The following is a 24358-nucleotide window of genomic DNA, read 5'->3' as shown; positions in this document are numbered from 1 at the left end:
TGACCCAAGAACATGGAAAAATTACACAAAAAAGATGCAAAAATGTCAATAAAACATGCAAAAAATGGCTCTAAAAGTTGCAGAAATGTCACTAAAAGATGCAAAAAGTTACACAAAAACATGTAAAAATGTACCAAATGGGAAAATGACAATAAAAGATGCAAAAATGACACTAAAAGATGCAAAAAATGTTCCAAAGATGCAGAAATGTCACTTAAAGATGGAAAAATGACATAAAAAGATGCAAAAATGTCATATAAAGATGCAAAAATGTCACTAAAAGATGCAAGAAAGAACCAAAATGATGTAAACATGTCTCTAAAAGGTGCAAAAATGATCCAAACAGATGGCAAAGTGTTCCAAAAACATGCAAAAATGTCCCTAAAAGATGAAAAAATGACACTAAAGGATGGAAAAATGTCACTGAAAGATGGAAAATGTCACTAAAAGATGCAAAAATGATCCTAAAAGATGCAAAAAATGATCCAAAAAGATGGAGAAATGACACAAAAAGATGCGAAAATGATACAATAAGATGGCAAAATTTCCAAAAACATGGAAAAATGTCACTAAAAGATGGAAAAATTTCACTAAAAGATGGAAATGTCACAAAGATGGAAAACTGTCATTAAAAGAGGGAAAAACATCATTAAAAGATGGAAAAATGTCCCTAAAAGATGAAAAAATGACACTAAAGGATGGAAAAATGTCACTAAAAGATGGAAAATGTCACTAAAAGATGGAAACATGTCACTAAAAGATGGAAAAATGTCCCTAAAAGATGCCATAATGTTTTTAAGTTTAGCTTGTTCCATTATTACATTTTTCCCTCTATTTTAGAACCAGCTCTGATCAGGTTCCATGTTTATTTAATGTATGAATAAAGAAACTTGGTTCGTGCTGAACATGTGTGAGTTGTGTTCGTGTGTTCACCGGAGATGGTTGAAGCAAACAGCCTCGGCGTGACGGATCCCATCTGGAGCCACTCTGCTTTCTAAAGCGTCTGACGGATGGCTGACGTTCTGACCCGCCGTCCAGAAGCAACCCGGCGACCTCACAATGAAAACAACCTGGAGGTGGAGCAGCACAAACATTCCTGCAGTCAAACAAGCAACTTGTTTTCATTCAGACAGACCAGATCTTCTGTTTGTAAAAGAACACTTTAACCCTCTGAACTCCAAGAAGTTTCAGAGAGTTTTTTTCTCACTGCAGCGTAAAGTCCTGCACTTCTAAAGAAACGGAACAACCATCAAGCAGGAGAGAGAACTGAAACAGAAATGTCTTCTGTCAGTATGACACAGTTAGAATGACACAGAGAGACACAAGTAGCATGAAAAGATGCAAAAGTAGCACAAAACGTAAAAACTTCACTAAAAAAAGCCAAACGGACCCAAACAGATGCAAAATGTCACTAAAAATGCAAAAATGATACTAAAAGGTGCTAAAAATGACCCAAATATATGCAAAAATTGCCCTAAAAGATGGAAAGATGTCATGAAAAGATGCAAAAAAAGATTAAAAAATGACAAAAAAGAAAGAAAAATGACACAAAACATGCAAAAATGACACTAAAAGATGGAAAAATTAGACAAAACACGCAAAATGGTCACTAAATTATGCAAAAATATCACTAAAAGATGCAAAAAAAATACCCAAAACGATGCAAAAAATGCCAACAAAAGATGCAAAAATGTCAATAAAAGATGCAAAAATGTCAAAAATTTCCCGAATTTTTGTCTTATGACTGTTGGTCGTGGCTGGGTCACTAAAGGCTTCACGGTTGAACCGAGAAATGCAGAATTTTTTGTTTTTTACAGAATCTGGTTCAAGCAAATGTTTTATTTTTGGTGACATTTTGAATTAGACACGCAGAATAAAATGATTGTGACTAAATATCGTAATTTGAAGCTTTGATTTGGCCACAAAAAGTTTAAGGACTACAGGAAGGTTGAAAATGTTACAAAACATTCTTTCTTCTTTAAGTTTCTTCCTCTGATAAACGTTGTAATTATAGTGATTTTTTTTTTTAATTAAAGTATTGGCTGCTTTTCAAAGCCACCAGAGCATTAATCCTGTTCAAAATTTACATTCAAGGTTACACATCGTTTTCTCTCATATTTAAGTCAGAAGAATCCAGCCGACTGTGAAATCCTTTTCTCTGAATGTTTCTGTCGCTTTAGCAACCAAAGCATTTGTCTTCAGTCAACCTGGCTGCTCCTATAAGCTTTGGATGAGGACAATAAGCTGAGATGCAGCAGCTAAAAGGTGAATTAAATATGAATATTACACTGATCTAAGAAGTTATTTCCTCTAATGGATTTTAGGGTTCTAAAACAGCCTGGATATCAGGCTCAAATGTGTCGTAGAACTTCTAATCATTTCAAGAAGTCATTTTATTTAAAGCTTCATTCAGGTCCTTGCTTCAACCTCGTCTAACGAAGACGAATGATTAGGCAGATATGTCGACTCTTCTGGGTAAAATCCAGAACTTACATGAGTTAGAAGTTCAAGTGAAGCTTCCAGAGTGGTCACAAGGCCTCAGATTTGTCCTCATAGTTACATCTTCTTCTATTTTTGCGTTTATTGATGGTCAACAAACCAGTTTTAAGGTGCGCTACCTCCACCTGCTGGACTGTAGGACCATCAGCCACCAGAAAATCTACAAAGAAATAGTCAAGGACAAAAGTTTCCATCCACTTGTGAAGACCATATTTATCATGACAGTCTTGATTTTCCAGTTTTCTACAATGGATTCATTGAAATACGTGAATCTTTGTCACAAAACAATCAGATTTATTAAAGGTCTTCTGGAAATATGACAAAATCTGTTGGGACAAAAATAACATACAACAACTTGAATTGACTTTTGTTGATGTAGAAAGTTGTGTTAATCAGATTTTCTTAGTTTCATGGCCTCTTAACTTCTCCTGAGTGATTCCAGTCGACTACAGCTGCTGACTCCTCTGATCCAGTTTAAATAGAACCCATTAGATCCACTCATTAGACTCAAACTCTACAGTGGGAAAGTCTGAGGAGCTCAGCAAAGATCTGAAAAAGCAAATCATTGACTTGAAGTCAACAGTTGCTTCAACTGATGCAAAAAATTGCCCAAAATTGACTCAATAACAGCCTAAACTCGCTGAGGAGATGTCTACATGGACATAAATTCACTCAACAATTGTCCAAAGTGACTAAAATATGTTGAAAATTATTAAAAACTTGACCAAACTGATGCAAAAATTGTTAAAGTTGACTCAAAATTTGTCCAAATTTATTCAAAGCTATTCTAAAATGACTGAAAATATTTCTAGAATGACTCAAAAACTGCTCAAACTGATGCTAAAATTGACCAAATTAACTCAAAAATCATCCAAATTGACTCGAGAACAGTCCAAGATGACTGCAAGACCTAAAACCAGGACCAAAATCAGACCAAGACCAGACCAAAAAATGTTCAGAACCAGTTATAACTAAAATGAATTAAAAATTGCCCAAATCAACCAAAACTGTCTAAACTGACGAAAAAATGGTCCAAACTGATGGCGATGTCTACACTGACTCATAAATTCATTCAACAGTTGTCCAAAGTGACTAAAACATGTCTAAAATTATTAAAAACATGGAAATATGCTTAAAATGACTCAAGTCAGAAAGTCACTTGGAGCCATTTGAAAGCAGCTTCAGATCCAGAATCATCTGTTTGTCAGAATAAAGTTCATGGTCCAGTTGTGTTACTGCCACCATCAGGAAGAAAACACAAACTATCACCTGCTGCTGAGAGACCATTGGTCAGGATGGTCAAGAGTCAACCAGGAACCATCAGAAAGCAGGTCTGAATGAATGAGAAGCTGCTGGAACACAGCTGTCAGTGTCCACAGGGTTTTACATCAACATGAGCTGAGAGGATCCATGAAGAAGGAAGTTCTTCCCCTAGAAGCAGAACCTTAAAGCTCCACTCAAGTCTGCTGCTGATCACATGGACAAAGAAAAGACCTTCTGGAGGAAAGTTCTGTGGTCAGATGGAAGAAAAACTGAAGGTGAGACCTTTAACCCCAAGAACACCAAACCTACCATCCAGCATGGAGGTGGCAGTATCATGCTCTGGGGCTTTCTAGAAGAGCTTCTGGACTGGTTTCAGACTGGATGTTGGACTAGTTCTGGACTTTCTTGGGACTGGTTCATGTTTGGTTTCAGTCTTGGTTCTCCTGGTTTTAGATGTGATTTGAAGTTGTTTTAGGACTTATTTCACTCTGGATCTGGTCCTGGATGAGGACTGGTTTCAGACTGTCTTGGGTGGGTGTTGGACTTTTATAGTAGTAGTTTAGGTTTGATTTTGGTCCCGATATTGTACTGGTTTTAGATTTTTTTTGACTGGTTTCAGACTTTATTCTGACTGGTTCTGAACATTTTTTGGACTAGTTTAGTTATGGTCCTGGTTTTAGACTTTTTTAGGACTGGTTTCAGACTGTCTCAGGTCATAGACTTTTTTAACCCCACAAACAGCAAACCTACCATCAAGCATGGTGGTGGCAGTATCATTCTCTGTGGAACTGGAGCTTTACACAAAGTAAATGGAATAATGAAGAAGGAGGATCACCTCCATGTTCTTCAGGAAAACCTAAAACCATCAGCAGAAGGTTGATCTTGGACACAGTTGGATGTTTCAACAAGACAATGAGTCCAAACACACATCAGACGTGGTAAAGAAATGGTTCCATCAGGTTAGAATGAAGGTTCTAGACTGGTCTCCCCAAAGTCCTGACTTAGACCCATCAACAACCTGAAGAAACAAGTCAGAAAGACGACAAATTTAGTGGAACTGAACCAATTCTGTGCAGAGGAGTCAAAGATAAACCAGAAGCTTTAAACCAAACTGAGGTGTTTGTGTACTTTCGACCCAGAAAACCTTTAATAAATCTATGAAGGAACCAAAACATGATTGTTTTTTGCAGGTGTCCTGAGCGTAATGAAGACACTATCGCCGTAAACAATTGAAAAAGCACAACTACAACAATCTTTCTAGATATTTAATCAACTTAAGACTGCATAAAATGCTCACTGTACTTAAAAATGTCTTCAGCCTCCACTGAGAAACAGAAACTCTGTCCTCTTTCTGTTCGATAATTAATGAAATCTAATGCCTCTACCTTCTTCCAAGTGAGGAATAATTAGAAATTCATTGAATTTTTCACTGACTTGTGTGACAAACTGCTCGACCTCACCTTTAAAGTACATTTCACAGCTTCTATTTATTTAAAATTAGATATAAATGAGCCTAAATTACCACTAAAACTCTTTCACACCGTCACCTTCCAGCAGATACACCCTTAATGCTCTTTCAGGATGAACACCAGCTGACACTTACTGTGTTTAAAAGATGAATACCAGAGAACATTTGGGATTTTGGCAGCTTGAAGGCCGAGTAGTTGTTAAATTTAATCACAAACAACTCAACCTTTCAGATTTGACAGAAGCTTTGGTTAAAAATGTAATAATAGTAATAGAAAATAAAGATTGATGCCACAGTGTGGAAGTCTGCAGATGAAATAGTGCAAAGAAATATATGTAGAAGGATAAGATAAACCCAGGAAATACATAGAAATGCTGTACAGCTTCCTTGTATGTGGAAAATAATAAAACTGTGCAGGATAATTGTGTATTTAGAGTCATTAATGCTGCACAAATCCTTCTATATGTAGAAACATTTATGTTTGACAACATATTCGTCAAACTGACATGAAAGTTGTCCAAAATTAAATGAAAATTGTCCCAAATTTCACAAAAACATTGCCCATAATGACAAAAAACAGACAAAACGACTCACAAATTAGTGAAAATGACATGAAAGTTGTCCAAAATTACCGAAATTTGTCCAAAATGGCTCAAAATTTGTGCTTATGTTTTGGTTTTATATTGAAAGACCTGGATGGATGTAAAACTGATCTGGTTGCAGTTTTAAACGGAACTCAAATGTGTTTTCCATCGTTTAAAAATGAGTCAAAATCACATTAAAGTTGTCCAAAATTGAAAGAAAATTGCCCCAAAATTGTCAAAATTTGTTCAAAATGACCTGAAAGTTGTCCAAAAATTGCTCACATTTGTCAAAAAAGGCAAAATACTCAACATTTTTCCAAAATGACTCAAAAAATTGTTCAAAAATCACACGAATTGTTCAAAATTGCATAAAAATTGTAATCAATTTCTTCATATTTATCCAAAATGACGAAAACATGTCCAAGATGACTCACAAATTGTTCAAAATTCCATGAAGATTGTTTAAATTATTTTTTTAATGTCCAAAATGACATGTAAGTAATGTAAGTCTTTAGAGCCATTTTGGACATTGTTTTAGTCATTCAGGTGAGTTAGTCATTTTGATGATTTTTTTCTAATCACGCTACACAATTTTACAATCATTTTGCATGACTTTAGGTAATTTTAGACATTTTTATTCAATAATCTGGGAGAATTTTGAGCCATTTTGGACAAATTTCTCAATAATTTTGGACAGCTTTTGAGTCATTTTAAACATTTCTTCAGTCGTTCTATGAAAAAAACATGACTGTGGAGCTAAAAGCGGTCATAGTGGACACATGAACGGACCGTGGTTCTGGTTCTGACAGAGAATAGGATGGAAATGATTTCTGTCAGGATTCATGAGATTCACGCTGAACCAAATAAACCAACACACGGCTCCACATTAGAGGCATTTCTGCAGCGGTTCTGGTCCGGTAGAAACCAGAACTTGATTATAAATGCTATAAAGTCTGGAATTAGTTTAATCAGTTCGCTGTAGTTTAATCTAAATCTCTTCTCTGGATGCGACTCGTTCAGGCCTCATGCTTGGACGTCTCTGTTCCATTTTAAAGCCTCGACGGTCGACTCTCACCACAAATATCTGCTGCTGTCAGTCACTTTTAACAAGCTGAGGATGGAGGGAGGAAGATGAGGAGGCTGAGCTCAGAATAAGATGGAAAAATGGCCGAAAGCAGAGATTTAGGCAATAATAAAATGATAAAAATTCTCACAAAAGTAAAAGAAAAGGAACCCAAATGTTTTTGGTTTTCTTTAATTGAGAAAAAAATATGAATAAAATGACCCCAAACTGAAAAAAACAAAAACAAAACACAGTGAAGCTTCTCAAAAAATGTGCAAAAAACATAAAAAAACGAAGAAAAAAAATTCTAAGTAAATTGTAATGTAAAATGGCCCCAAAATAAGAATGTAAAAAAAGTAAACAATAAAAGGAAAATAAACAAAAATAATTAATAACAATAAATAATAAAATGTTTTAAAAATTTTCCCAAAAATATATTTTTAAAAAATTCAGGTGTTGTAATCAAATGTGACAAAAATAAACTGATAAATTTTTAAAAACAAATAAATAAATAAAATGAAAAAACCCACAATGAAGCATCTCAAAACTGAATTGTCCTGTAAAATGGCCCCAAAATAATAATGCATCAAAGCAAATGATGAAAGTAAAATTAACTAAAATAAATTTTAAAAATTAATAATAACAATTAAAAAATAAAATGTTTTTTAAAAAATTCTCAAAAATGAATTTTGAAAAATCCAAATGTTCTAATGAAATGTGAGGAAAATAAATGAATACATCTTTTTAAATGATACGAATAAAAATCAATAAAACAATGCAAAAAAGACAAGAAAATAAATAAAGAATTAAATGATAATGACTAAAACAATAAAATGTTCTTAAAATTTTCAGAAAATGTCCCAAAAATCCATTCCATCCATCCATTATCTATACACCACTTAATCCTCATTAGGGTCATGGGGGGGCTGGAGTCTATCCCAGCTGACTCAGGTGAAGGCAGGGGACACCCTAGACAGGTCACCAGTCTGTCACAGGGCTACATACAGAGACAAACAATCACTCACACATTCACACCTACGGGCAATTTAGAATGATCAATTAACCTCAGCATATTTTTGGACTGTGGGAGGAAGCCGGAGTACCCGGAGAAAACCCACGCATGCACAGGGAGAACATGCAAACTCCATGCAGAAAGATCCCGGGAAAGCCGGGACGCGAACCAGGGATCTTCTAGCTGCAAGGCGAAAGTGCTAACCACTACACCACTGTGCAGCCCCTGTCCCAAAAATATATTTAAAAAAATCCAAATGTTGTAATCAATTGTGATTAATACAAATTAATTATAACAATTAAAAGAATAAAATGTTTTTAAAAAATGTATTTAAAGAAAATAGAAATGTTGTAATGAAATGTGAGAAAATAAACGAATAATTTTTTTAAAAAAGTAAAATAAATGCAAGAAGGCAAACAATAAAAGGAAAACAAACTAGAATGAATTGAAAAAATTATTTTAAGAATGAAATGTTTTTAAAATTTTCAAAAGATGTCCAAAAAATATATATTTCAAAATAACGTGAAAGTTGTCCAAAATTAAATGAAAAGTGTCCCAAGTTCATAAAAAATTGTGACAAAATGACATAAAAGACAAAATGACTCACAAATTACATGACATGAAAATTGTTGAAAATGCTAAAAAAAAAAAAAATGTCCAAAAATACTGCAAAATTGTTGAAAATGACATGAAAATTATTCAAAATTACTAAAAATTTATCCAAATTGTCTGTCTTCAGACTGTGACGCCTGGATGGACATAAAATTGAACTGGTGTCAGTTTTTATCAGAACTCAAATGTGTTTTTTCCCTTGCATCCAATTTGTTAAAAACCCAGTTCAAAGCTAAAACAACACGAGTTGTAAGAACAAGCAGAGTTAGGTATTGACTTAGTCCAGTCCAATACATTTATATCGAGTTTTTAACCATATTTGATGATTATATGGTTACTTTCAGTGAAACACTGTAACAGACAACCATCATGAGTGAGGAGAACAAACAGCACTGCAGGGATCTCTGCTAATCAGTTGGCAGCTAACAGGCTGATGAAGCAGCGACTGTGAAGCATGAACGAACCAGGTGCTGCCAATTAGTTCAGACATGTTCCACACCGGCCACAGCTAATGCTGCGTTTGGAATGTCACATTACCAGACTTTAAATGGTCAATAGATCAGGAAACATGTTGCTGCAACGTCTCAGATTTAGTGTACAGTTTACTTATTTAGAATTTGGGACACATTTTTTTTTTTTGAACCAAATTTTTATTGAAATTACATATCCTTATACATATTTATATGCAACTCAAAATGGACAAACAAGAACACATGATAAACACAAACAAACATACAGTTCGGCAACACGACAAGCTCATGGCGTCGTCTCAACCCACCTAAAGATGAGAAGTACGTTCAAGGAAGAATTAGAGAGCAGCAGAGGGTCATGAAACATGTCAAAATACACACTCCAGACACAAGTGCAGTTACAGACTCTTCGAGTACAATTCATCCATTCATTTTCAAGGGACACATTTTTAATGAAATGTCTTTTAATGTCCTTGAAAATGGAAAGCAAGTGAAAAATTCACAAATATTTAAGCAGAATCTGCCTCATATGTCATTAAATTTCAAACATGAAGACAAAATTAAGCAGCTTCTCACTGCACATCAAACACCAACATGTAGACCTCTATGAACACCTAGACCTCTATGAACACCAACATCTAGACCTCTATAAACACCAACATGTAGACCTCCATGAACACCAACATCTAGACCTCTATGAACATCTAGACCTCTATGAACACCTAGACCTCTATGAACATCTAGACCTCTATGAACACCAACATCTAGACTTCCATGAACACCAACATCTAGACCTCTATGAACACCAGGTTCTGTTTCCTATCATAAGTTCACATCAACATTTAGTCTATCTAAAAACTGGAACCTTGTCTGGTCAAACTTTCCACACATCAGATTCTACTGATGTTAGAGCCTCAAAAGTTGCTGAAATGTTGACCAAAGTCTGTATTTTAGTAGAAATGTATACCTCGGTGTCATTGTGCTGTTTTATAAGGTTTTAGTGTTCAGAGTGTCTTCATTGACCCTGGAAATAAACTCAGTCAGTGACAAACTAAAAATCCTTTCGACATTCACAGCTGCAGCTGATTGATTGTGGCCGACACGCTGCAGGATATCGAGTGGACTTCTGATCTTCTTGATATAATAAAAGTACAATCGACTGAGGCGGTGGAAAGTCAGATTAAGCCGTTGAACGTTTGGGTCGATGTCTCCGGAGATGTTTTTATATTTTATTGCTGGTTTGTCGACGTAGCAAAGTGCTGCAGAGTTCATCCAGGAGAAACCGACATGGATGCACACACACATTTAGATGTGACATCTCGCTGAACTGAATGTCAGGCTGCATTTCTTTCTGCTCTGTCATGACTTTTTTTTCTATTGCACATTTCCTGCAAGAACGCATGTAAACTGCCACTAACAGCACATAAAGGCTGATGTTTGTCGCAGTTCACTTACAGGTTTCACAGCCCGTTGCTGCAGGAAAGGCAGAAATATTCCCTCAACCAGGCTGGGATGATGAATGGAGGGAAGCATTAGCTCTTGCAAAAACAAACAAAAAGTTGTTAAAACACAAACTGAAACAAAAGAAGAGTCACATTGCAAATGTGCTGTAGCTGTACTTTGTGCTGCAGCTGTTGGTGCAGAAATTACAGTGGATTCTGTCTCTTATTAGGTGTCACTGTCAGACTAGGTTGTCTTTTATGATATTTCTCGGTTTGTTAGCCAGACTAAGCATCTTAATCAGATAAATATAGCAGCGACATCATCCTGAGGGGACAGAGTTTGGAGAATGATGCTTGAAAATACTTTAGAAAAGAAGTGAGTCAGCAATCTGGAAGAAGGAAGTTTTCATCAAGTTGGCATTTTTATTCTGAAAGTCCTTCTCTGGTTGTTGGCTTAGGACCTAAATACATCTATTACAAACATATACAGCTACTCTAACTGATTTGGACATTAAGGTCAATAAACACATTCCTACAAAGTAATGTCAATTAATTAAAAAAATAAAATGTAAAATATGTGATTGTGTAAGTATCCACCCTATTTGAAGTGACTACTTCAACACAGATGCAGCCAGTTTGGTATTAGAAGTCAGAAAGTCACAAAAGAACATTTTGAAATTACAAAATATCTCTTAGAGTCCAGGTAAATTCATAATTAAGAAAAGGAAGGAATGTAGAACATGAATAAATCTGACTAGAGCAGGACGTCTAAAAAACTGAGACTGAGAAGAAAGAGACCAGTGAGGGAGGCCACCAAGACACCTATGACTCCTCTGAGCTATTTGTTTGTTATTTGTATTTGTTGGACACCAACATTAGTCATAATCACAAACACACCATCAATGGTGGTGGAAACATCATGATATTAAGCATGGCGGTGGCAGCATCATGATGTGAAACACGGTGGTGGCAGCATCATGATGTGAAGCATGGTGGTGGCAGCATCATGATGTGAAGCACGGTGGTGGCAGCATCATGATGTGAAGCATGGTGGTGGCAGCATCATGATGTGAAGCACGGTGGTGGCAGCATCATGATGTGAAGCATGGTGGTGGCAGCATCATGATATGAAGCACGGTGGTGGCAGCATCATGATGTGAAGCATGGTGGTGGCAGCATCATGATGTGAAACACGGTGGTGGCAGCATCATGATATGAAGCACGGTGGTGGCAGCATCATGATGTGAAGCACGGCGGTGGCAGCATCATGATGTGAAACATGGTGGTGGCAGCATCATGATATGAAGCATGATGGTGGCAGCATCATGAACAGTATCATTTGAACAGTAAATACATACACAATATTTAGTTTTTCATTTTGTGTTATTAACAAATTGACAATACTTTGAAGAAATCTGTTTTTGCTTTGACAGAAGACTTTTGTTTTGGAAATTCGTGTCAAAAAAAGCTAAATTAAATTGACCGTGATTTGTCATTGAAAACCAATAAAAGGGGCAAAACTTCCAAGCGGAGTAAAAACTTTACATAGACTTTTGGTGACCTTATGACCTTCCCTGTGGTGCCAGAATCACAGGGCTTTCTACCTGTGCTAAACAAAAAACAAAAACTAATTGCCATTATCCACCTATTAACCTAACAGATGAACTAACATAGAAGAGGATAAACCTCCACATGTTACTAACCCCATGACCTTTCTTCTTGCACCTACTTCCACAATGGAAAAAATGCTCCTCTCAAAACAAGAAAAAAAAACTTATTTCAAGGAACTTTTACCTTGAAATAAGTGAAAAAAAATCTGCCAATAGAACAAGTGAAAAATGGCTTGGTAAGATTTCTTGAAATAAGATATGATATTTAGAATATTGAGATCTTAAAATTAGCTGGGAAAACTTATTTTAAGCTACATGTTACCAGGATTGTCAAGCTTAGGTGTCTGAAAATAAGCCAGACATGCTAAAAAATAGCAGTATGTCACTTAAAAATAGATTTTTGCTTTCATGTAACCTCCTAATTTGAGATGTATTAACCCTCCTGCTGTCTTCATTTACGGGCACCAAAAGATGTTATTTCCTTGTTTGAAAAAAATCAAAAAAAAATCTGCAAAAAAATTCTTCAAATTTCTGAAAATTCCAATGACTCCTTAATAGTTTCCCTCAAAAGTTTTATTTTTAAAAAAATCCCACAAATTTGGCAAGAAAATTTGTGCAAATATTTTCAAAAAATTAGTCAAAATCTTCCAAAAAAATCCTAAAACTATCTAAAGTGATTTCATATATATCAGTAAAACCTTTAATATTTTCTTTAAGAACATTCACAAAAAATGTTTGTGAATGTTCTTAAACATATTTAACTTTTTTTTTTTCACCAAAAAATGTTCAAAAATTTCCAAAAAATGTTGAAAATGTGGACATCAGAAGTTTCACTGTGAAAATATATTTTACTTTAAAACGGGTCAATTTGACCTGCAGGACGACACGAGGGTTAAACTTATTTTGAGTTTTCTTGTAAAATTCAACTCAAAACAAAATAATTTCAAGATTGTTTGACTTAACAAGATATTTCAGATGCATTGTCTTAAAACAAGTCCCTCCATCTGCTGAGATGTCTCTTGTTAAGTGAATTTATCTTAAATTAGGTGGAATGAGACATTTTGACTAAAAATAAGACAAACAGACTTGGCAAGATTTTGAGTTTTTGCCGTGCAATGAAGCTGTTTTCGTCCCACTATAAATTAGAATGAGGAAGTTTGCCGTTTGTTCACTTTCACGCTGTTTTCCGCTCCTTGTAAAGCTGCTGCTGGTTTCAGCCTCACTGTTCCACCAGCTGTTGTCCTTCTTGCTGGGGGCTACTAACTGGCAGTCCTTCACTCTGATTAAAGGACAAATGTTGGCCACTGACAGCCTTGCCTACAGGTGATGGGCTTGTCGTGGCAGCAGATGGCGGCTTGTGTTGGCTCTGCTCCTGCTGTTGTACTTGCTAATAATCTGGGCGGGCCAGCTCGTAGTAAACAAAGGCCCCAGTTGCCCCACTGCTTTAATTAACTGCACCACAACGCTGCTAGAAACACACTCCGGAAAATCAAATGGGCACATTTTTGGCCTGTATGTCCACAACTTTGGTTCAGACTCGAGTGTCTGGAAAACTTTTTGATGGATTACCGTGAAATTTTTCACAAAAAGATTGAATTATTCTAGAGATCCCAGAGATGCACTCTTTGTTCCCAGATAATGAATTTAATGACGATCCCTTGAGCTTTCTTTGAGAGAAATGAGAAGTTGATCTTTGCGGTTTTGAATAAACTGTCTAAAACTGTGTATAAAGATGGATGAACTCTCCATGATGTCACATTTAGATGTACCGAACAGCAGTTTTGAAGCTCACTGTGGCCAGTATTAGTAATAACTCCTGGCTAATCGATATAAAGACCTGCTTATGATGGCATCCACCTGTGATTTAAAGAAGTCAAGCCCTTGTTTTAGCACAACTTTTAGTCTTTATACAATTTAAATGGCTAAGTTACAGAAAAGTTCTCCTCCTTCACAGTCATCTTGAAAGGTAAAATTAGCTAAAGAGACCAAAACCATTTTACTACCAGGCTGTAAACATGTTTATTTCTGTTTTAAAGTTGTATATTTTAACATAAGGATCTATGGAGATGACTCACTTACAGGGCCAACCCTAGAGGACATTCAAGGAACTGCAGTTTTTGGCACTTGGACGTTTGGTTTCCAGATTTCAAACATTAGATACCCAATAGTGTATATGTAGAAAATGGATGGCTAAATTAATATTTAAAAAAATGCTGTAGTAAACCATTTTTGCCATGTTGGTGTAGCTAAACTTTTCACATTTCTTAAAGATAAAGATGAAGTGAAGCTTCACTTAAAGTAGGGTAACTAGTGGTCTAGCCTAACAGTTGTAGCATGTTTGATACTGGGTTAAAGCTTGGTTGTAGAGTCTTGGTCATGCTGAATACAGTAAAGAAGTGTGATAAACTGCAGTTCATCTATATATAGTATAAAAGAGTCCAACCTCCAGCTACTTCTGATTTCCTGTATGATCTTAGAGATGCACTGCTTGGTTTTATGCTCTTTAAAATTCCAACAAATATCTGAGTTCTTGTAAAAAGTCGCTCTTAAACCCTTTAAAAGTATCCATCCTCCACTTCCCTTAAATCGTTTATCTGCTCACCATGAAACCAAACAATGGCACAAATAAAAGTTTCCATTTGCAAGATGAGTTTTCTTCTTGGAGTCCAGAGGTGTGCGTCGCAGGGCTCCCTTCTTAGAATTTTGTGGCATTAAAGTCCTTGAAGATCCCATTTAAATCCTCTCAAGTATCTGCATGTGTGCTGCTGGAGAACACACCACCCGTCCTTTATTACCTCACTAAAAGGCCCGAGGCTCTGCAGGCTCGCAGCGCTTACAATAGCTGTGCAGCCCTTAAATTGCCTTCGCATCGTCCCTAAGCCGACTCATCCATTTTTCCTGCGCGTATTATCATATTTCTAAATCCCACCTGATACACTTGGGGAACTAATTGACCACTTTCCACGGAAATAAAGCGCCAAGGACAAACAGGGATCCCCTCGTCTAATTTCCATCCCAGCATGACCTCACTGTCAAAGTCTTATAGAGTTTAAAATCTTCCAAAGTCTCTGGCGAGCTCGCCTCCCTCATATGTATGTTAATGAATCACTGTCTCAGCAAAACACACCCTCAGCCTCGGCGGGTTTAAAGAGCCGAATGAGCCTCAGCGTCCCGGGAGATTCGACCGGCCGAGATTAGTCGCCGCTTCCTGTACATTTACTCCACAAATCAGCATTTGCGGCTCCACACTTTGTCCACACATTGAGCCCGAGGCGACGTGTAGCTGCTGGTTTATTTTCCTTCCTGTAAATGGATGCAGGTAAACGGATGTGAGCTCTGACCCTGCAGAACGCTGCCTCAGCACATCGTCATCTTATCGTTCAACACAGGAAAAGTTCGCCAGGAAACTTGTCATCGACGGAGCTGCAGCTTTTCTCTAACCCGTTTCCCGCTGTGATCAGGTGTGTTTACCTGGAGAGGGCTGCAGCTCATTTGCATAAAGTAGACTGACTTCTACTTCAGTGGTTCCTAACCTGTGTGGCTTGGAGCCCCTCCTATAAGCTGCACCCCACCCACCACCACCACCACCACATAAGTACACTACAAAACATAAGAGGGAAGTTATTGAATTGTATTACTAATAGAAAATTCCCTAAAATTACAAAAAAAATATTTTATATCAAACCAAGAGTTCAAGAGTTGTACTATGACGAGGAGGAGAGAGTTTATGGCTGCAGTAAATTTGTTGACACTACAATGCATAAGAGTTATTGATTTTTTTTTTAAACTAAAAAAATTCCTTACAACTATGAGAAAAAATATTTAATATTAAACCAAGAGTTGTAGTATGATCAGCAGGAGTCAGTTGCTGGCTGCAGTAAATTTGTTGAATATTTGTGTCTCTTCGCTGTTTGCAGCAGTTTTGCATTTTGCAGATGGTTCCTGTTCACTCGTCTCACAACCAGCTGCTCATAGACACCAATGTTATTTCTGCAGCTACTTTTGATTAAACTGGGCTTGTAGCACATTGTCTACCTTACAACGATGGAAAAGAGGCATCGTTTATGTTTAGACAACGTATATTTAATGAATTATTGATGCCGAAAGTCTGAATTTGTGAATACCTTTCCGACTTTACCAAACTGTTTTATTTCCTGATGTCTCCATAATTCGCTGGTTTCATGCTGTCATTTACGAGCATTTCACCACAAATAACACAATTCTGTCTTGTTCTTTAATAAAACCAAATTTAAGGTAACTCGAAGTATAGCCGGAGTTTTTAGGTACTGATGAATCTTCACCTGTTTTGCGTTTTTCAGACACCGTTTCCATCAGTAATTTTCTAACTGTAACACAAACTAATGAATCGGGATGAACTAGAGCCAACCTGAAGAAAGACCAAATAAATGTGTTTTTAAAATGTTTTATAAGTAGACTTGTGATGACACAGCGAGTCTGTTACTCTGATTTTATCCAGAATGTAAAAATCTATTTTTTATAACATCACAGCCTCAGAGCAGACAAAGCGGACCCCAGGTTGAGAACCACTGTTTTACTTTATGCAAATTGAATGCGGGTGTGGAGATTCCACGCATCGTGAAACTGTCCTCAAACTTCTAAACTAGGCGTCAGTGACCTAAAACGAGGACAGATTCAGCTGCTGCAGATTATTTCTGCCTCAAATGCTTTCAGAAATACTTTTCATTGACGTGTTTTTTGAAATAAAGGGAAAGTTTGCGGCCGAGCCGCTGTGTTTATCTGACTTGTCTGCAGGACTGTCCAGCTGAAAGCTCGGTCATGTGACCACGTAGCGGCCTGCTGTTGGTCAGAGCTGTCATGTGACCATGTTGTGGTCCGCTAGTGACCACCCGCCGTCCGTGTGATTTTCAGATGCGGTGCGTTGCTGTGTGGGAAAATAGCATCTAGTGGACACGAGCCTTTAGATCTGCACCACTCGCCGCCATGTTGTTTGTGTATCAAGCGCGGGGGGGAGGGGGGGGCACTCTGAACTACGGGAGCCCAGCGGGAAGGTGTTGGTGGTGGATGTTGATGAGAAAATCGATTTTCATTAAAACAAATCGACATTAAGTACAAAGTCGAATTAATCGATAAAATCGATTTATCGCCCAGCCCTACCTGTTTGTGTTTATAACTTTTGAAAATGCCCAAAAATAACACAAAAATGTCCAAAATATGAATCATGATTCAAAATGGCCGACTTCCTGTTGTGTTTTGGGTATTTGTGTAAAAGTCTTTTTTGTGCACCCTGAGGAGTTACATATGCGCACCAAATTTTATTGCTGTACAGGAAACATGGTTCAAGAATGAATTTTCATAATATTGCAGGGGGCGCTATTGAGCCATTTTGTGTGCCATTCCCCTAAAATATCAAATTTTTCGCCGGCCCTAATGTGTGCAAATTTTCATGTGTTCTCAGGTATTTTTAGGGATATTTCAAGTCCCTTCCTCTACTTACTTTGCATCAGAACAAATTAATTTCTTTAATTTTATAACCTGCATTCATAATAATTCTAATTAGGTACATAACAATTCAAATTTCCTCATAAATAGGGTGGAAATATTACTGGTAACAATTTTATTTTTTTTTCAGAAATCAGATGTAAATTGGTTGAACCTAAAGACACTCACAGAATCAAACTTGGAGATTTTAGCATAAGTCAGAGGTTGAGCAGCATTAAAGCTGCCTGAGTCGGTGTTTTTGGCTAAAATGATTTCTGCAGCTCAGTCTTTATATTTTTAATATAATATCAGGTGTAAGCTGTGAAGTTAATCATATTTTAATCATCTATTCATGACTATTTCCTTCCATTGCTTAAAAATTTTCAGAAAAACAATGTTTTTAGGTGGAGCTACACTCTGAGATGTAATGAAATGCACATAAAAACGCAAAATGAAAATTGTAATTCAGTGATTTAGATGAAGCTTTCAGGTTTCAAACATTATTTTGATTGGTTGTGTTGATATAAAAATGATATTATGTGTAATTTAAACTCGAATTTCTGCAAAGTAGATGTAATTTAATGAAATTAGCTTGAAAACTAAATTAAAAATGTATTTTTCCAACCTGCATTCATAAAAAATCTAATTAAATACACAACAATTTAAATTTTCTTATAAACCGAGTGGAAATATTATTCGGAACAGCTTAATCCTTTCAGCAATTGGCTTAAAAAGTTGTTTTTATGCAAGTAATCGTTAAAAACACCTTTGATTGTAGAGAAAAGGGTAATTTACTAACCTCTGTATTGCTTGTTGATTGAATTTAATTTCATTAGAAGTTGTCTTAACTTAAAAAGATTGATACAAACTGTTGCTTTAATTATTTTTGTTGATCCCAAACACTTTTTTTTTTTAGAGATTCCAGTGTTAAGAAGAAGAATACTGCAGGTTTAAACTTATGAAACTGTTTACAGGGAGCCGATAGGAAAAGAGTTTTGTGTTCATTCTCGTTACAAATAAGTTTTGTTTTCTGGGAGAGAAACTCTAATTAGCATCGAACATTCCCACAACATTAGCTAACAAGTTCTAATAATGTTTTGAGGAAAACATTTTGATCTGATGTTCAAAGATCGTTTCAACAGTATTCATTTCAAATAATTTTTTTATCAAAAGGCTGTTTTTACAAATTTTTTCATTTACTTTTCGAGTTACACGTTTTATTTTATTCCTGACGTTGTACTGAAGTGTTTTTTTTGCTCTATTTAAAGTTGACATAAACTAGTTGTTTTTATATTTTATCTTTTCAGTCGAGTTCAGACAAATTAAATGATTCCAGTGGATAATTTATTCGTAGCATTCGTGGACACTCAGATATAATTAAAATGTCAGGAACAAGTTACAGAAATAAATACCGAAAATAAACACAGCATATCTCAATAAACCACTCTGGAAGAATAATAAAGGACTATAAATGTCAGATAAATTGTATGATTATTCTCCTGCACAGTATTGTTTATGTATTAAGAAGACATTGTAGCCCTGCAGTGCCACCTTGTGGTCTGTTCCGCTTTTATTTTGTTAAGCAAGCGTTTCTTCTTCTTCTGCGGTTTTTGTGACGCCGAACTTCCCGTTTCTTTGTCTAAACAACGTTGTGCTCACGCATCGTCGGAGAAACGGTAAAGGCTGTCTACAAGGTAGTTATACATCACATTTATCTGTTTGAATTGTATTAAGGAAGGGTTTACATTGTGATTTACCTCATTATACTGTATTCGTAGCTCTGAACAGCGACGTGTGTGTGTATGTCCAGCTGGAGAACATGCTAGCTGATGGCTAACACTTAAATTAGCGTCCTTGGAACGGCGGAATGAGGTATGAAAATGTTAAATATGCATTATTATCAGATGAGTTGCGTTTATTTGTATTGGATGTAAACATGATTTATACGTGAATTGTTTGTGATACTACAGTGAAGCATTTTGTATTCTGTTTAATTCTGTAGTTTTCATGGTGCTTATGGTACACGTGCTGGTCGAGAGTAAGAATAAATCAACACCTGTTTGAAACTCTGCGTCTTGCTGAATGAATCCAAGGGGCCGCTACAAGGACTTTGTCAATGATTAGTTAATTATGGCTGTCTGTCCGTCCGTCCGTCCGTCCATCCATCCGACCGACCCACCGACCGACCAACCATCCATCCATCCAACCAACCATCCATCCATCCATCCGACCGTCCATCCATCCTCCATCCAAATAAACCAACCAACCATCCATCCATCAGAATTGAAAAAAATGTGTTTTGTTATTTTATCATTCACCACTTTAATTTTTACTCCTTTTTTGCATGACTGTTTATTATTTGTTTTCTCTTTAAAGCTGATTTTGTGCACAAAAGTTAACTTTATTTCAGTATTATTTCAGCCATCACAATTTGTCAGATCCTTAAAATGCGTATTTTTCCAACATCATAAACTTCAAGAACTGACTGTTCTCCTGCTGCCTGATAAAACCAATTACCTCTAGAACCAGAAAATGTTATTTTACTTCATCCAGTTGCTGTTTGTCAGTGTTACTGTCTGTTCTCTCCCCTTCTAGTCATTATGTTTGCTGCTCTTTGTGCGAATTTGTACAGTCCTGCTAAAAAACTAATCAGCTGCAGCCTAAAAGGAACAAATAATCAGATTTCTGATTTCACCTTCAGGCAAAGCGGTTCGCTGTGTTCCCTGAGCTATTATTATTATTATTATTATTATTATTATTATTATTATTATTATTATTTAGTCTGAGGAAACTATTGTGACCCAAGTTCTTAAGGAAAATTAATCCCTTAAGATTACAAATGGAAGATCTAATAATTAGACAGCGATCCCTTAAAGGAACGGGATTAACTTTGAGGCTTTTAGTTTGAAAAGCTTCTTACCGTTGATTTGTTTTTAAGAGTGAAAAAAACTGCTGAAAAAAAGAATAACGAGGAGAGGGGGTGAGAAAAAAAAATAAGCAAAGCAGGAAATTAATTCAGCTTGATTAAGTGATTGTTTATGAGGCAGCAGAAACATTAAGGTTGTTTTCCCCACAATCCCTTTTAAATGGCCTCGACTTCGCTCATCGCTTCACATCACAGCTGACGTTGATTCAAAGGCTTTGGATTAAAGAGGTGCTTCACTATAATGTGGATTTCCATGGTTACTGATGGAGATCTCTGTACGAAAGACATGATTTCAGTGTTGCCCCATCTGATGATGATGATTGCTCAACATATTCCAGTCGAGGGAATCAGTAGCAAGATTGTGTTGTTGACAATCACAAAGGACCAGCTCCTCTTCTGATTCTTCTCCACAAAACTGTACAATCTCAAAGGGTTCACACTGTGGCATTGTCACGATGTTAAGACCTGGCTGACCAATTTCAAGGCTGATATTACACAGTTTCTAGCAATGGTGCATGCAAATGTAATGACTATAACTTTCTGTTACCAATAGGTGGCACTATGACTATGACTGACTTTAGGAATGTGGATGTCTTCAGACCCAGACTATGTCCAGCAAATGAAGTTTGGGTCAGATTGGATCATGTGCAGCTGAGATATAAACACTTCAGGAGTCATGGTGAGACATCAAAATTCGCCACGCCACCTCAGACACAATGTTTGACAACAGCTCACCATTTTCTCCATGAATCATCATCAACATCTTAAGGCTTATATCACCACATTTGAGGTTAATTTGGTCAACGGGCTAACAATAGCACATCAAAGTGTAAAACGTGACTTTTCCTGTTGCTAGTAGGTGGTGCTATGACTGTGAATGTATTTCATCATATGGATGTTATCAGGGAAGGACACTGATCATTCACGTAAAGTTTGAGGCAGACTGGAGCATGGACAGGGGAGTTAGACAGCACTTCCTGTTTCACGGCGAAGCATCAAAGTTCAGGGGGTCACCATGGCTACAGCCTTTGATTTTTGTGGAACATTTTGATAACTTTTCATCATTAGGGCCTGCTGTATATACTGACCAAATCTGAGATCTCTTGGAGTTACCCCTATCAGGAGTTAACCCGTGGAAATGACAAAAATCGCCCAAAGATGTCACAATTAGTTCAAAATAGCGGATTTCCTGTTGGGTTTATGGTATGGCTCCAAGACGCTTTTTTTGTCAGGTAGCAGGGGGCGCTATGGAGCCATTTTTCCACACACATGCGCACATCCCATAAAATATAAATTTTTTATTCAGTTCTGATATGTGTGGAAATTTTTGAGCATGTTTAGGCCTCAAAAATGTGATTGTTTTGGACGAAAAATAATTCTTTTCACTCCAATAGGGTTCTACACAAGTGTTCATTAAGTGGCTCAAACTTGGTTCTACTGCAGGAACTTCAGATGGGAATTAACTGACTTTAAGAACACACACAACTCATAGTCAGGAATCAAATTTAGAGATTTTTGCAGGTTAAAAGCATTAAAGCTGCTTGAATCTATATTTTTATGGTTTCCCAGTTAGTTTGGTTTTAAATGTTTTCTGCACTTCAGTATGAATGTTGATGTAAAATCAGTTGTAAACTCTGAGGTTAAATTATGTTACCTTAAAAAATTGTGAGATTGTGAGAAAAACAACATTCTTTTATCATAAAAATTCATTTCACTACAAGTAAACATTATTTGATTTGTTTGCGCTGACATAATACTGTTGCATTAACTTATTATAACTTGTATTTCAGTATTAGTTCATTTAAAATCTAAATTCAAGTTCAGATATCTTAATGAAATTGGCTTAAAAACAAATGTCTTCATCTTGAGCAACCTAATGTAACACTTAAAGTGCTTCTGTACTGTCTTTGTACTAGGTACAGCAGTATAGTTACCTTTAACCAAAGTACTACAGTAGAAAGCAGGATAGGCCAGATCAGAAGACTCTAAATTCGCAGGAGCCCAGGGTGTGCGAAAACAAGGGAGATGACACAGTATTAAAAGACAATTTGCATTTAATTGCAAAGTTTAAATTGTGAAGGGGTTTTTGCACAATAAGAAAAAAAATGGCGCTTTCAAAAATAAAAGATAAATAAAATGAAATAAAAATAGTCCTTTTTGTCTTTAGTGTTTGTTTTTTTTTAGTCTTTCAGTGTCAATGGTTCAGAATTCAGTGTTCATGGTTATGTGTTTGTAACCAGTTGGGTTACAAGCTACCAGTTTGTTCGACTCTTTGGGCTGACGATCGCCATCCAGTACTGGAAGCTGATCCTTGGTTCTTCTCAAGATTTCCAAATCTGATCCAAAAAAAACCTGACCTGAGGAACAGGTCAGAATAAAGCAACTTCACCTATGACCTGCAGTGTCTATAGCTTGTTACCCGGTTTGTAAAGGCTTTACAATAGTTTCTACATTCTTTTTCCACGTTGTACAACAATTTATAATTCAACATCAACCTTCTACATTATCAAATTACCAATAAATGAAATTAAAATAATTTACATTTAGTAATTAAGTAATTAGATTATCTGCTCAAAAGTATAGGGTGAATACACCTATAAATTAATCCAAAACTGCTTTAGAAATGGATTAGAAATACAATTGGCTTGTAAATGTATTAAATGTATCAAAATTTAGGCAAAGTGCAGGTAAATGCACTTGACATTAATACACAGATTAGCACCATAGAAAATAAAAACGAGTGCTAACAAACACAAAATACAGCACATTTCACAACTTTACAACATAATTTTCACAGGAACCTTCAAGTAACATTTGTTATCTGGTAAAATAAACCCATTGTTAGGCGTGTGGCCTCAAAATATGCATTTTCTTTGAAGAAAAGCTAGTAGAAGTTCCAATCGGAGGTTAGCATTTAAGCTAGCGGCGATTAGCATGCTAAATTAGCCCACACACACACTCAATGGGACTTACCATGCTAAGCCCACGCGCAGCAAGGGGAATTCCAGCTCACGAGGGTTCACAGCCTTGAATCTCTCGATATCTTTAAATTTAACAAACGAGTTGTCATTATATTTATATATTTCAATGCTTACACACGTTTTAGTGGTTTTCTGCTCACCAAATCTCCGAATGTCTCCACAAAACGCTGCTACTGTCGCGTTAGCTTTTCCACCATCGGTGAAAGATCTCTCTCTGTCCGCGGCTCGAGCGTGTCTGAGGAGCACGTACAGGGCACGCGCAGCTCAGGAGCAAGGCGGGAGGTGACCCCTACCTGATTGGCTGATATTGACATTGGGATATACAGCCATTGGCTGTTTAAGTTGTCAAGCAAGAATACCTAAGTTAATCTAAATATATTTACTTATTTCTTGTGTTTTTAGCAGTTTATCAACATCTTTAATGAACTTCTATTTTAATGTTTTAACAATATTTTTAATTTTTAATTTTTTTTTTTCAAGCATGAATATTTATAGTTTTATTCCTGTTTTTAACACTGGGTTACACTTATGTTTCACATTTGCCAGTTTATACACTTTTGTTCATAATTATGGTAAATAAATATACAATACTTAAACATTTATTTTAAAAAAAGGTGGAAATCTAATTGGAACAATTTATTTTTATGAGTAATCAGCTCAAGAATTTGTGTTTAATAAGCTTTTATCAATCCAACAGTGGTAAAATGTGCATCATTAAAGCAGCATAGAGGGGATTATAATGCAAACATTTAAGAAATATCAGTAGGAAAACAAGAAAAAACACGAAAAACATACATAAGAACAGGTATTTTCTTGTATAACAGAGGTTAAACCCTAAACAGAAACCACAGATCACCTGTACAGCATAATTAAAGACTAGCACTAACGTAATTAAAACTGTTGGTTCATCTCCCAGCAACAACATCCATTCCTCATTCTGTAATTCTAATATGACAAGTGACAAGATG

The 24358-nt window shown here is 36.3% G+C and overlaps 1 long non-coding RNA gene across 1 annotated transcript; it reads right to left on the bottom strand.

The window, feature by feature from the left end:
• Positions 1-939: 939 nt before the first annotated feature.
• Positions 940-23613, bottom strand: LOC111564137 (uncharacterized). The gene is made up of 3 exons (XR_008601214.1): positions 23531-23613; positions 23383-23452; positions 940-1070 (listed from the first exon to the last, which is right to left on the bottom strand). It is a non-coding gene; the product is annotated as an uncharacterized LOC111564137 (long non-coding RNA).
• Between the last annotated feature and the right edge of the window lie 745 nt (positions 23614-24358).

This window comes from Amphiprion ocellaris, chromosome 3 (genome assembly GCF_022539595.1).
Source record: "Amphiprion ocellaris isolate individual 3 ecotype Okinawa chromosome 3, ASM2253959v1, whole genome shotgun sequence".
Classification (NCBI taxonomy): Eukaryota; Metazoa; Chordata; class Actinopteri; family Pomacentridae; genus Amphiprion; species Amphiprion ocellaris.
This window is presented reverse-complemented; position numbering and strand designations above follow the sequence as displayed.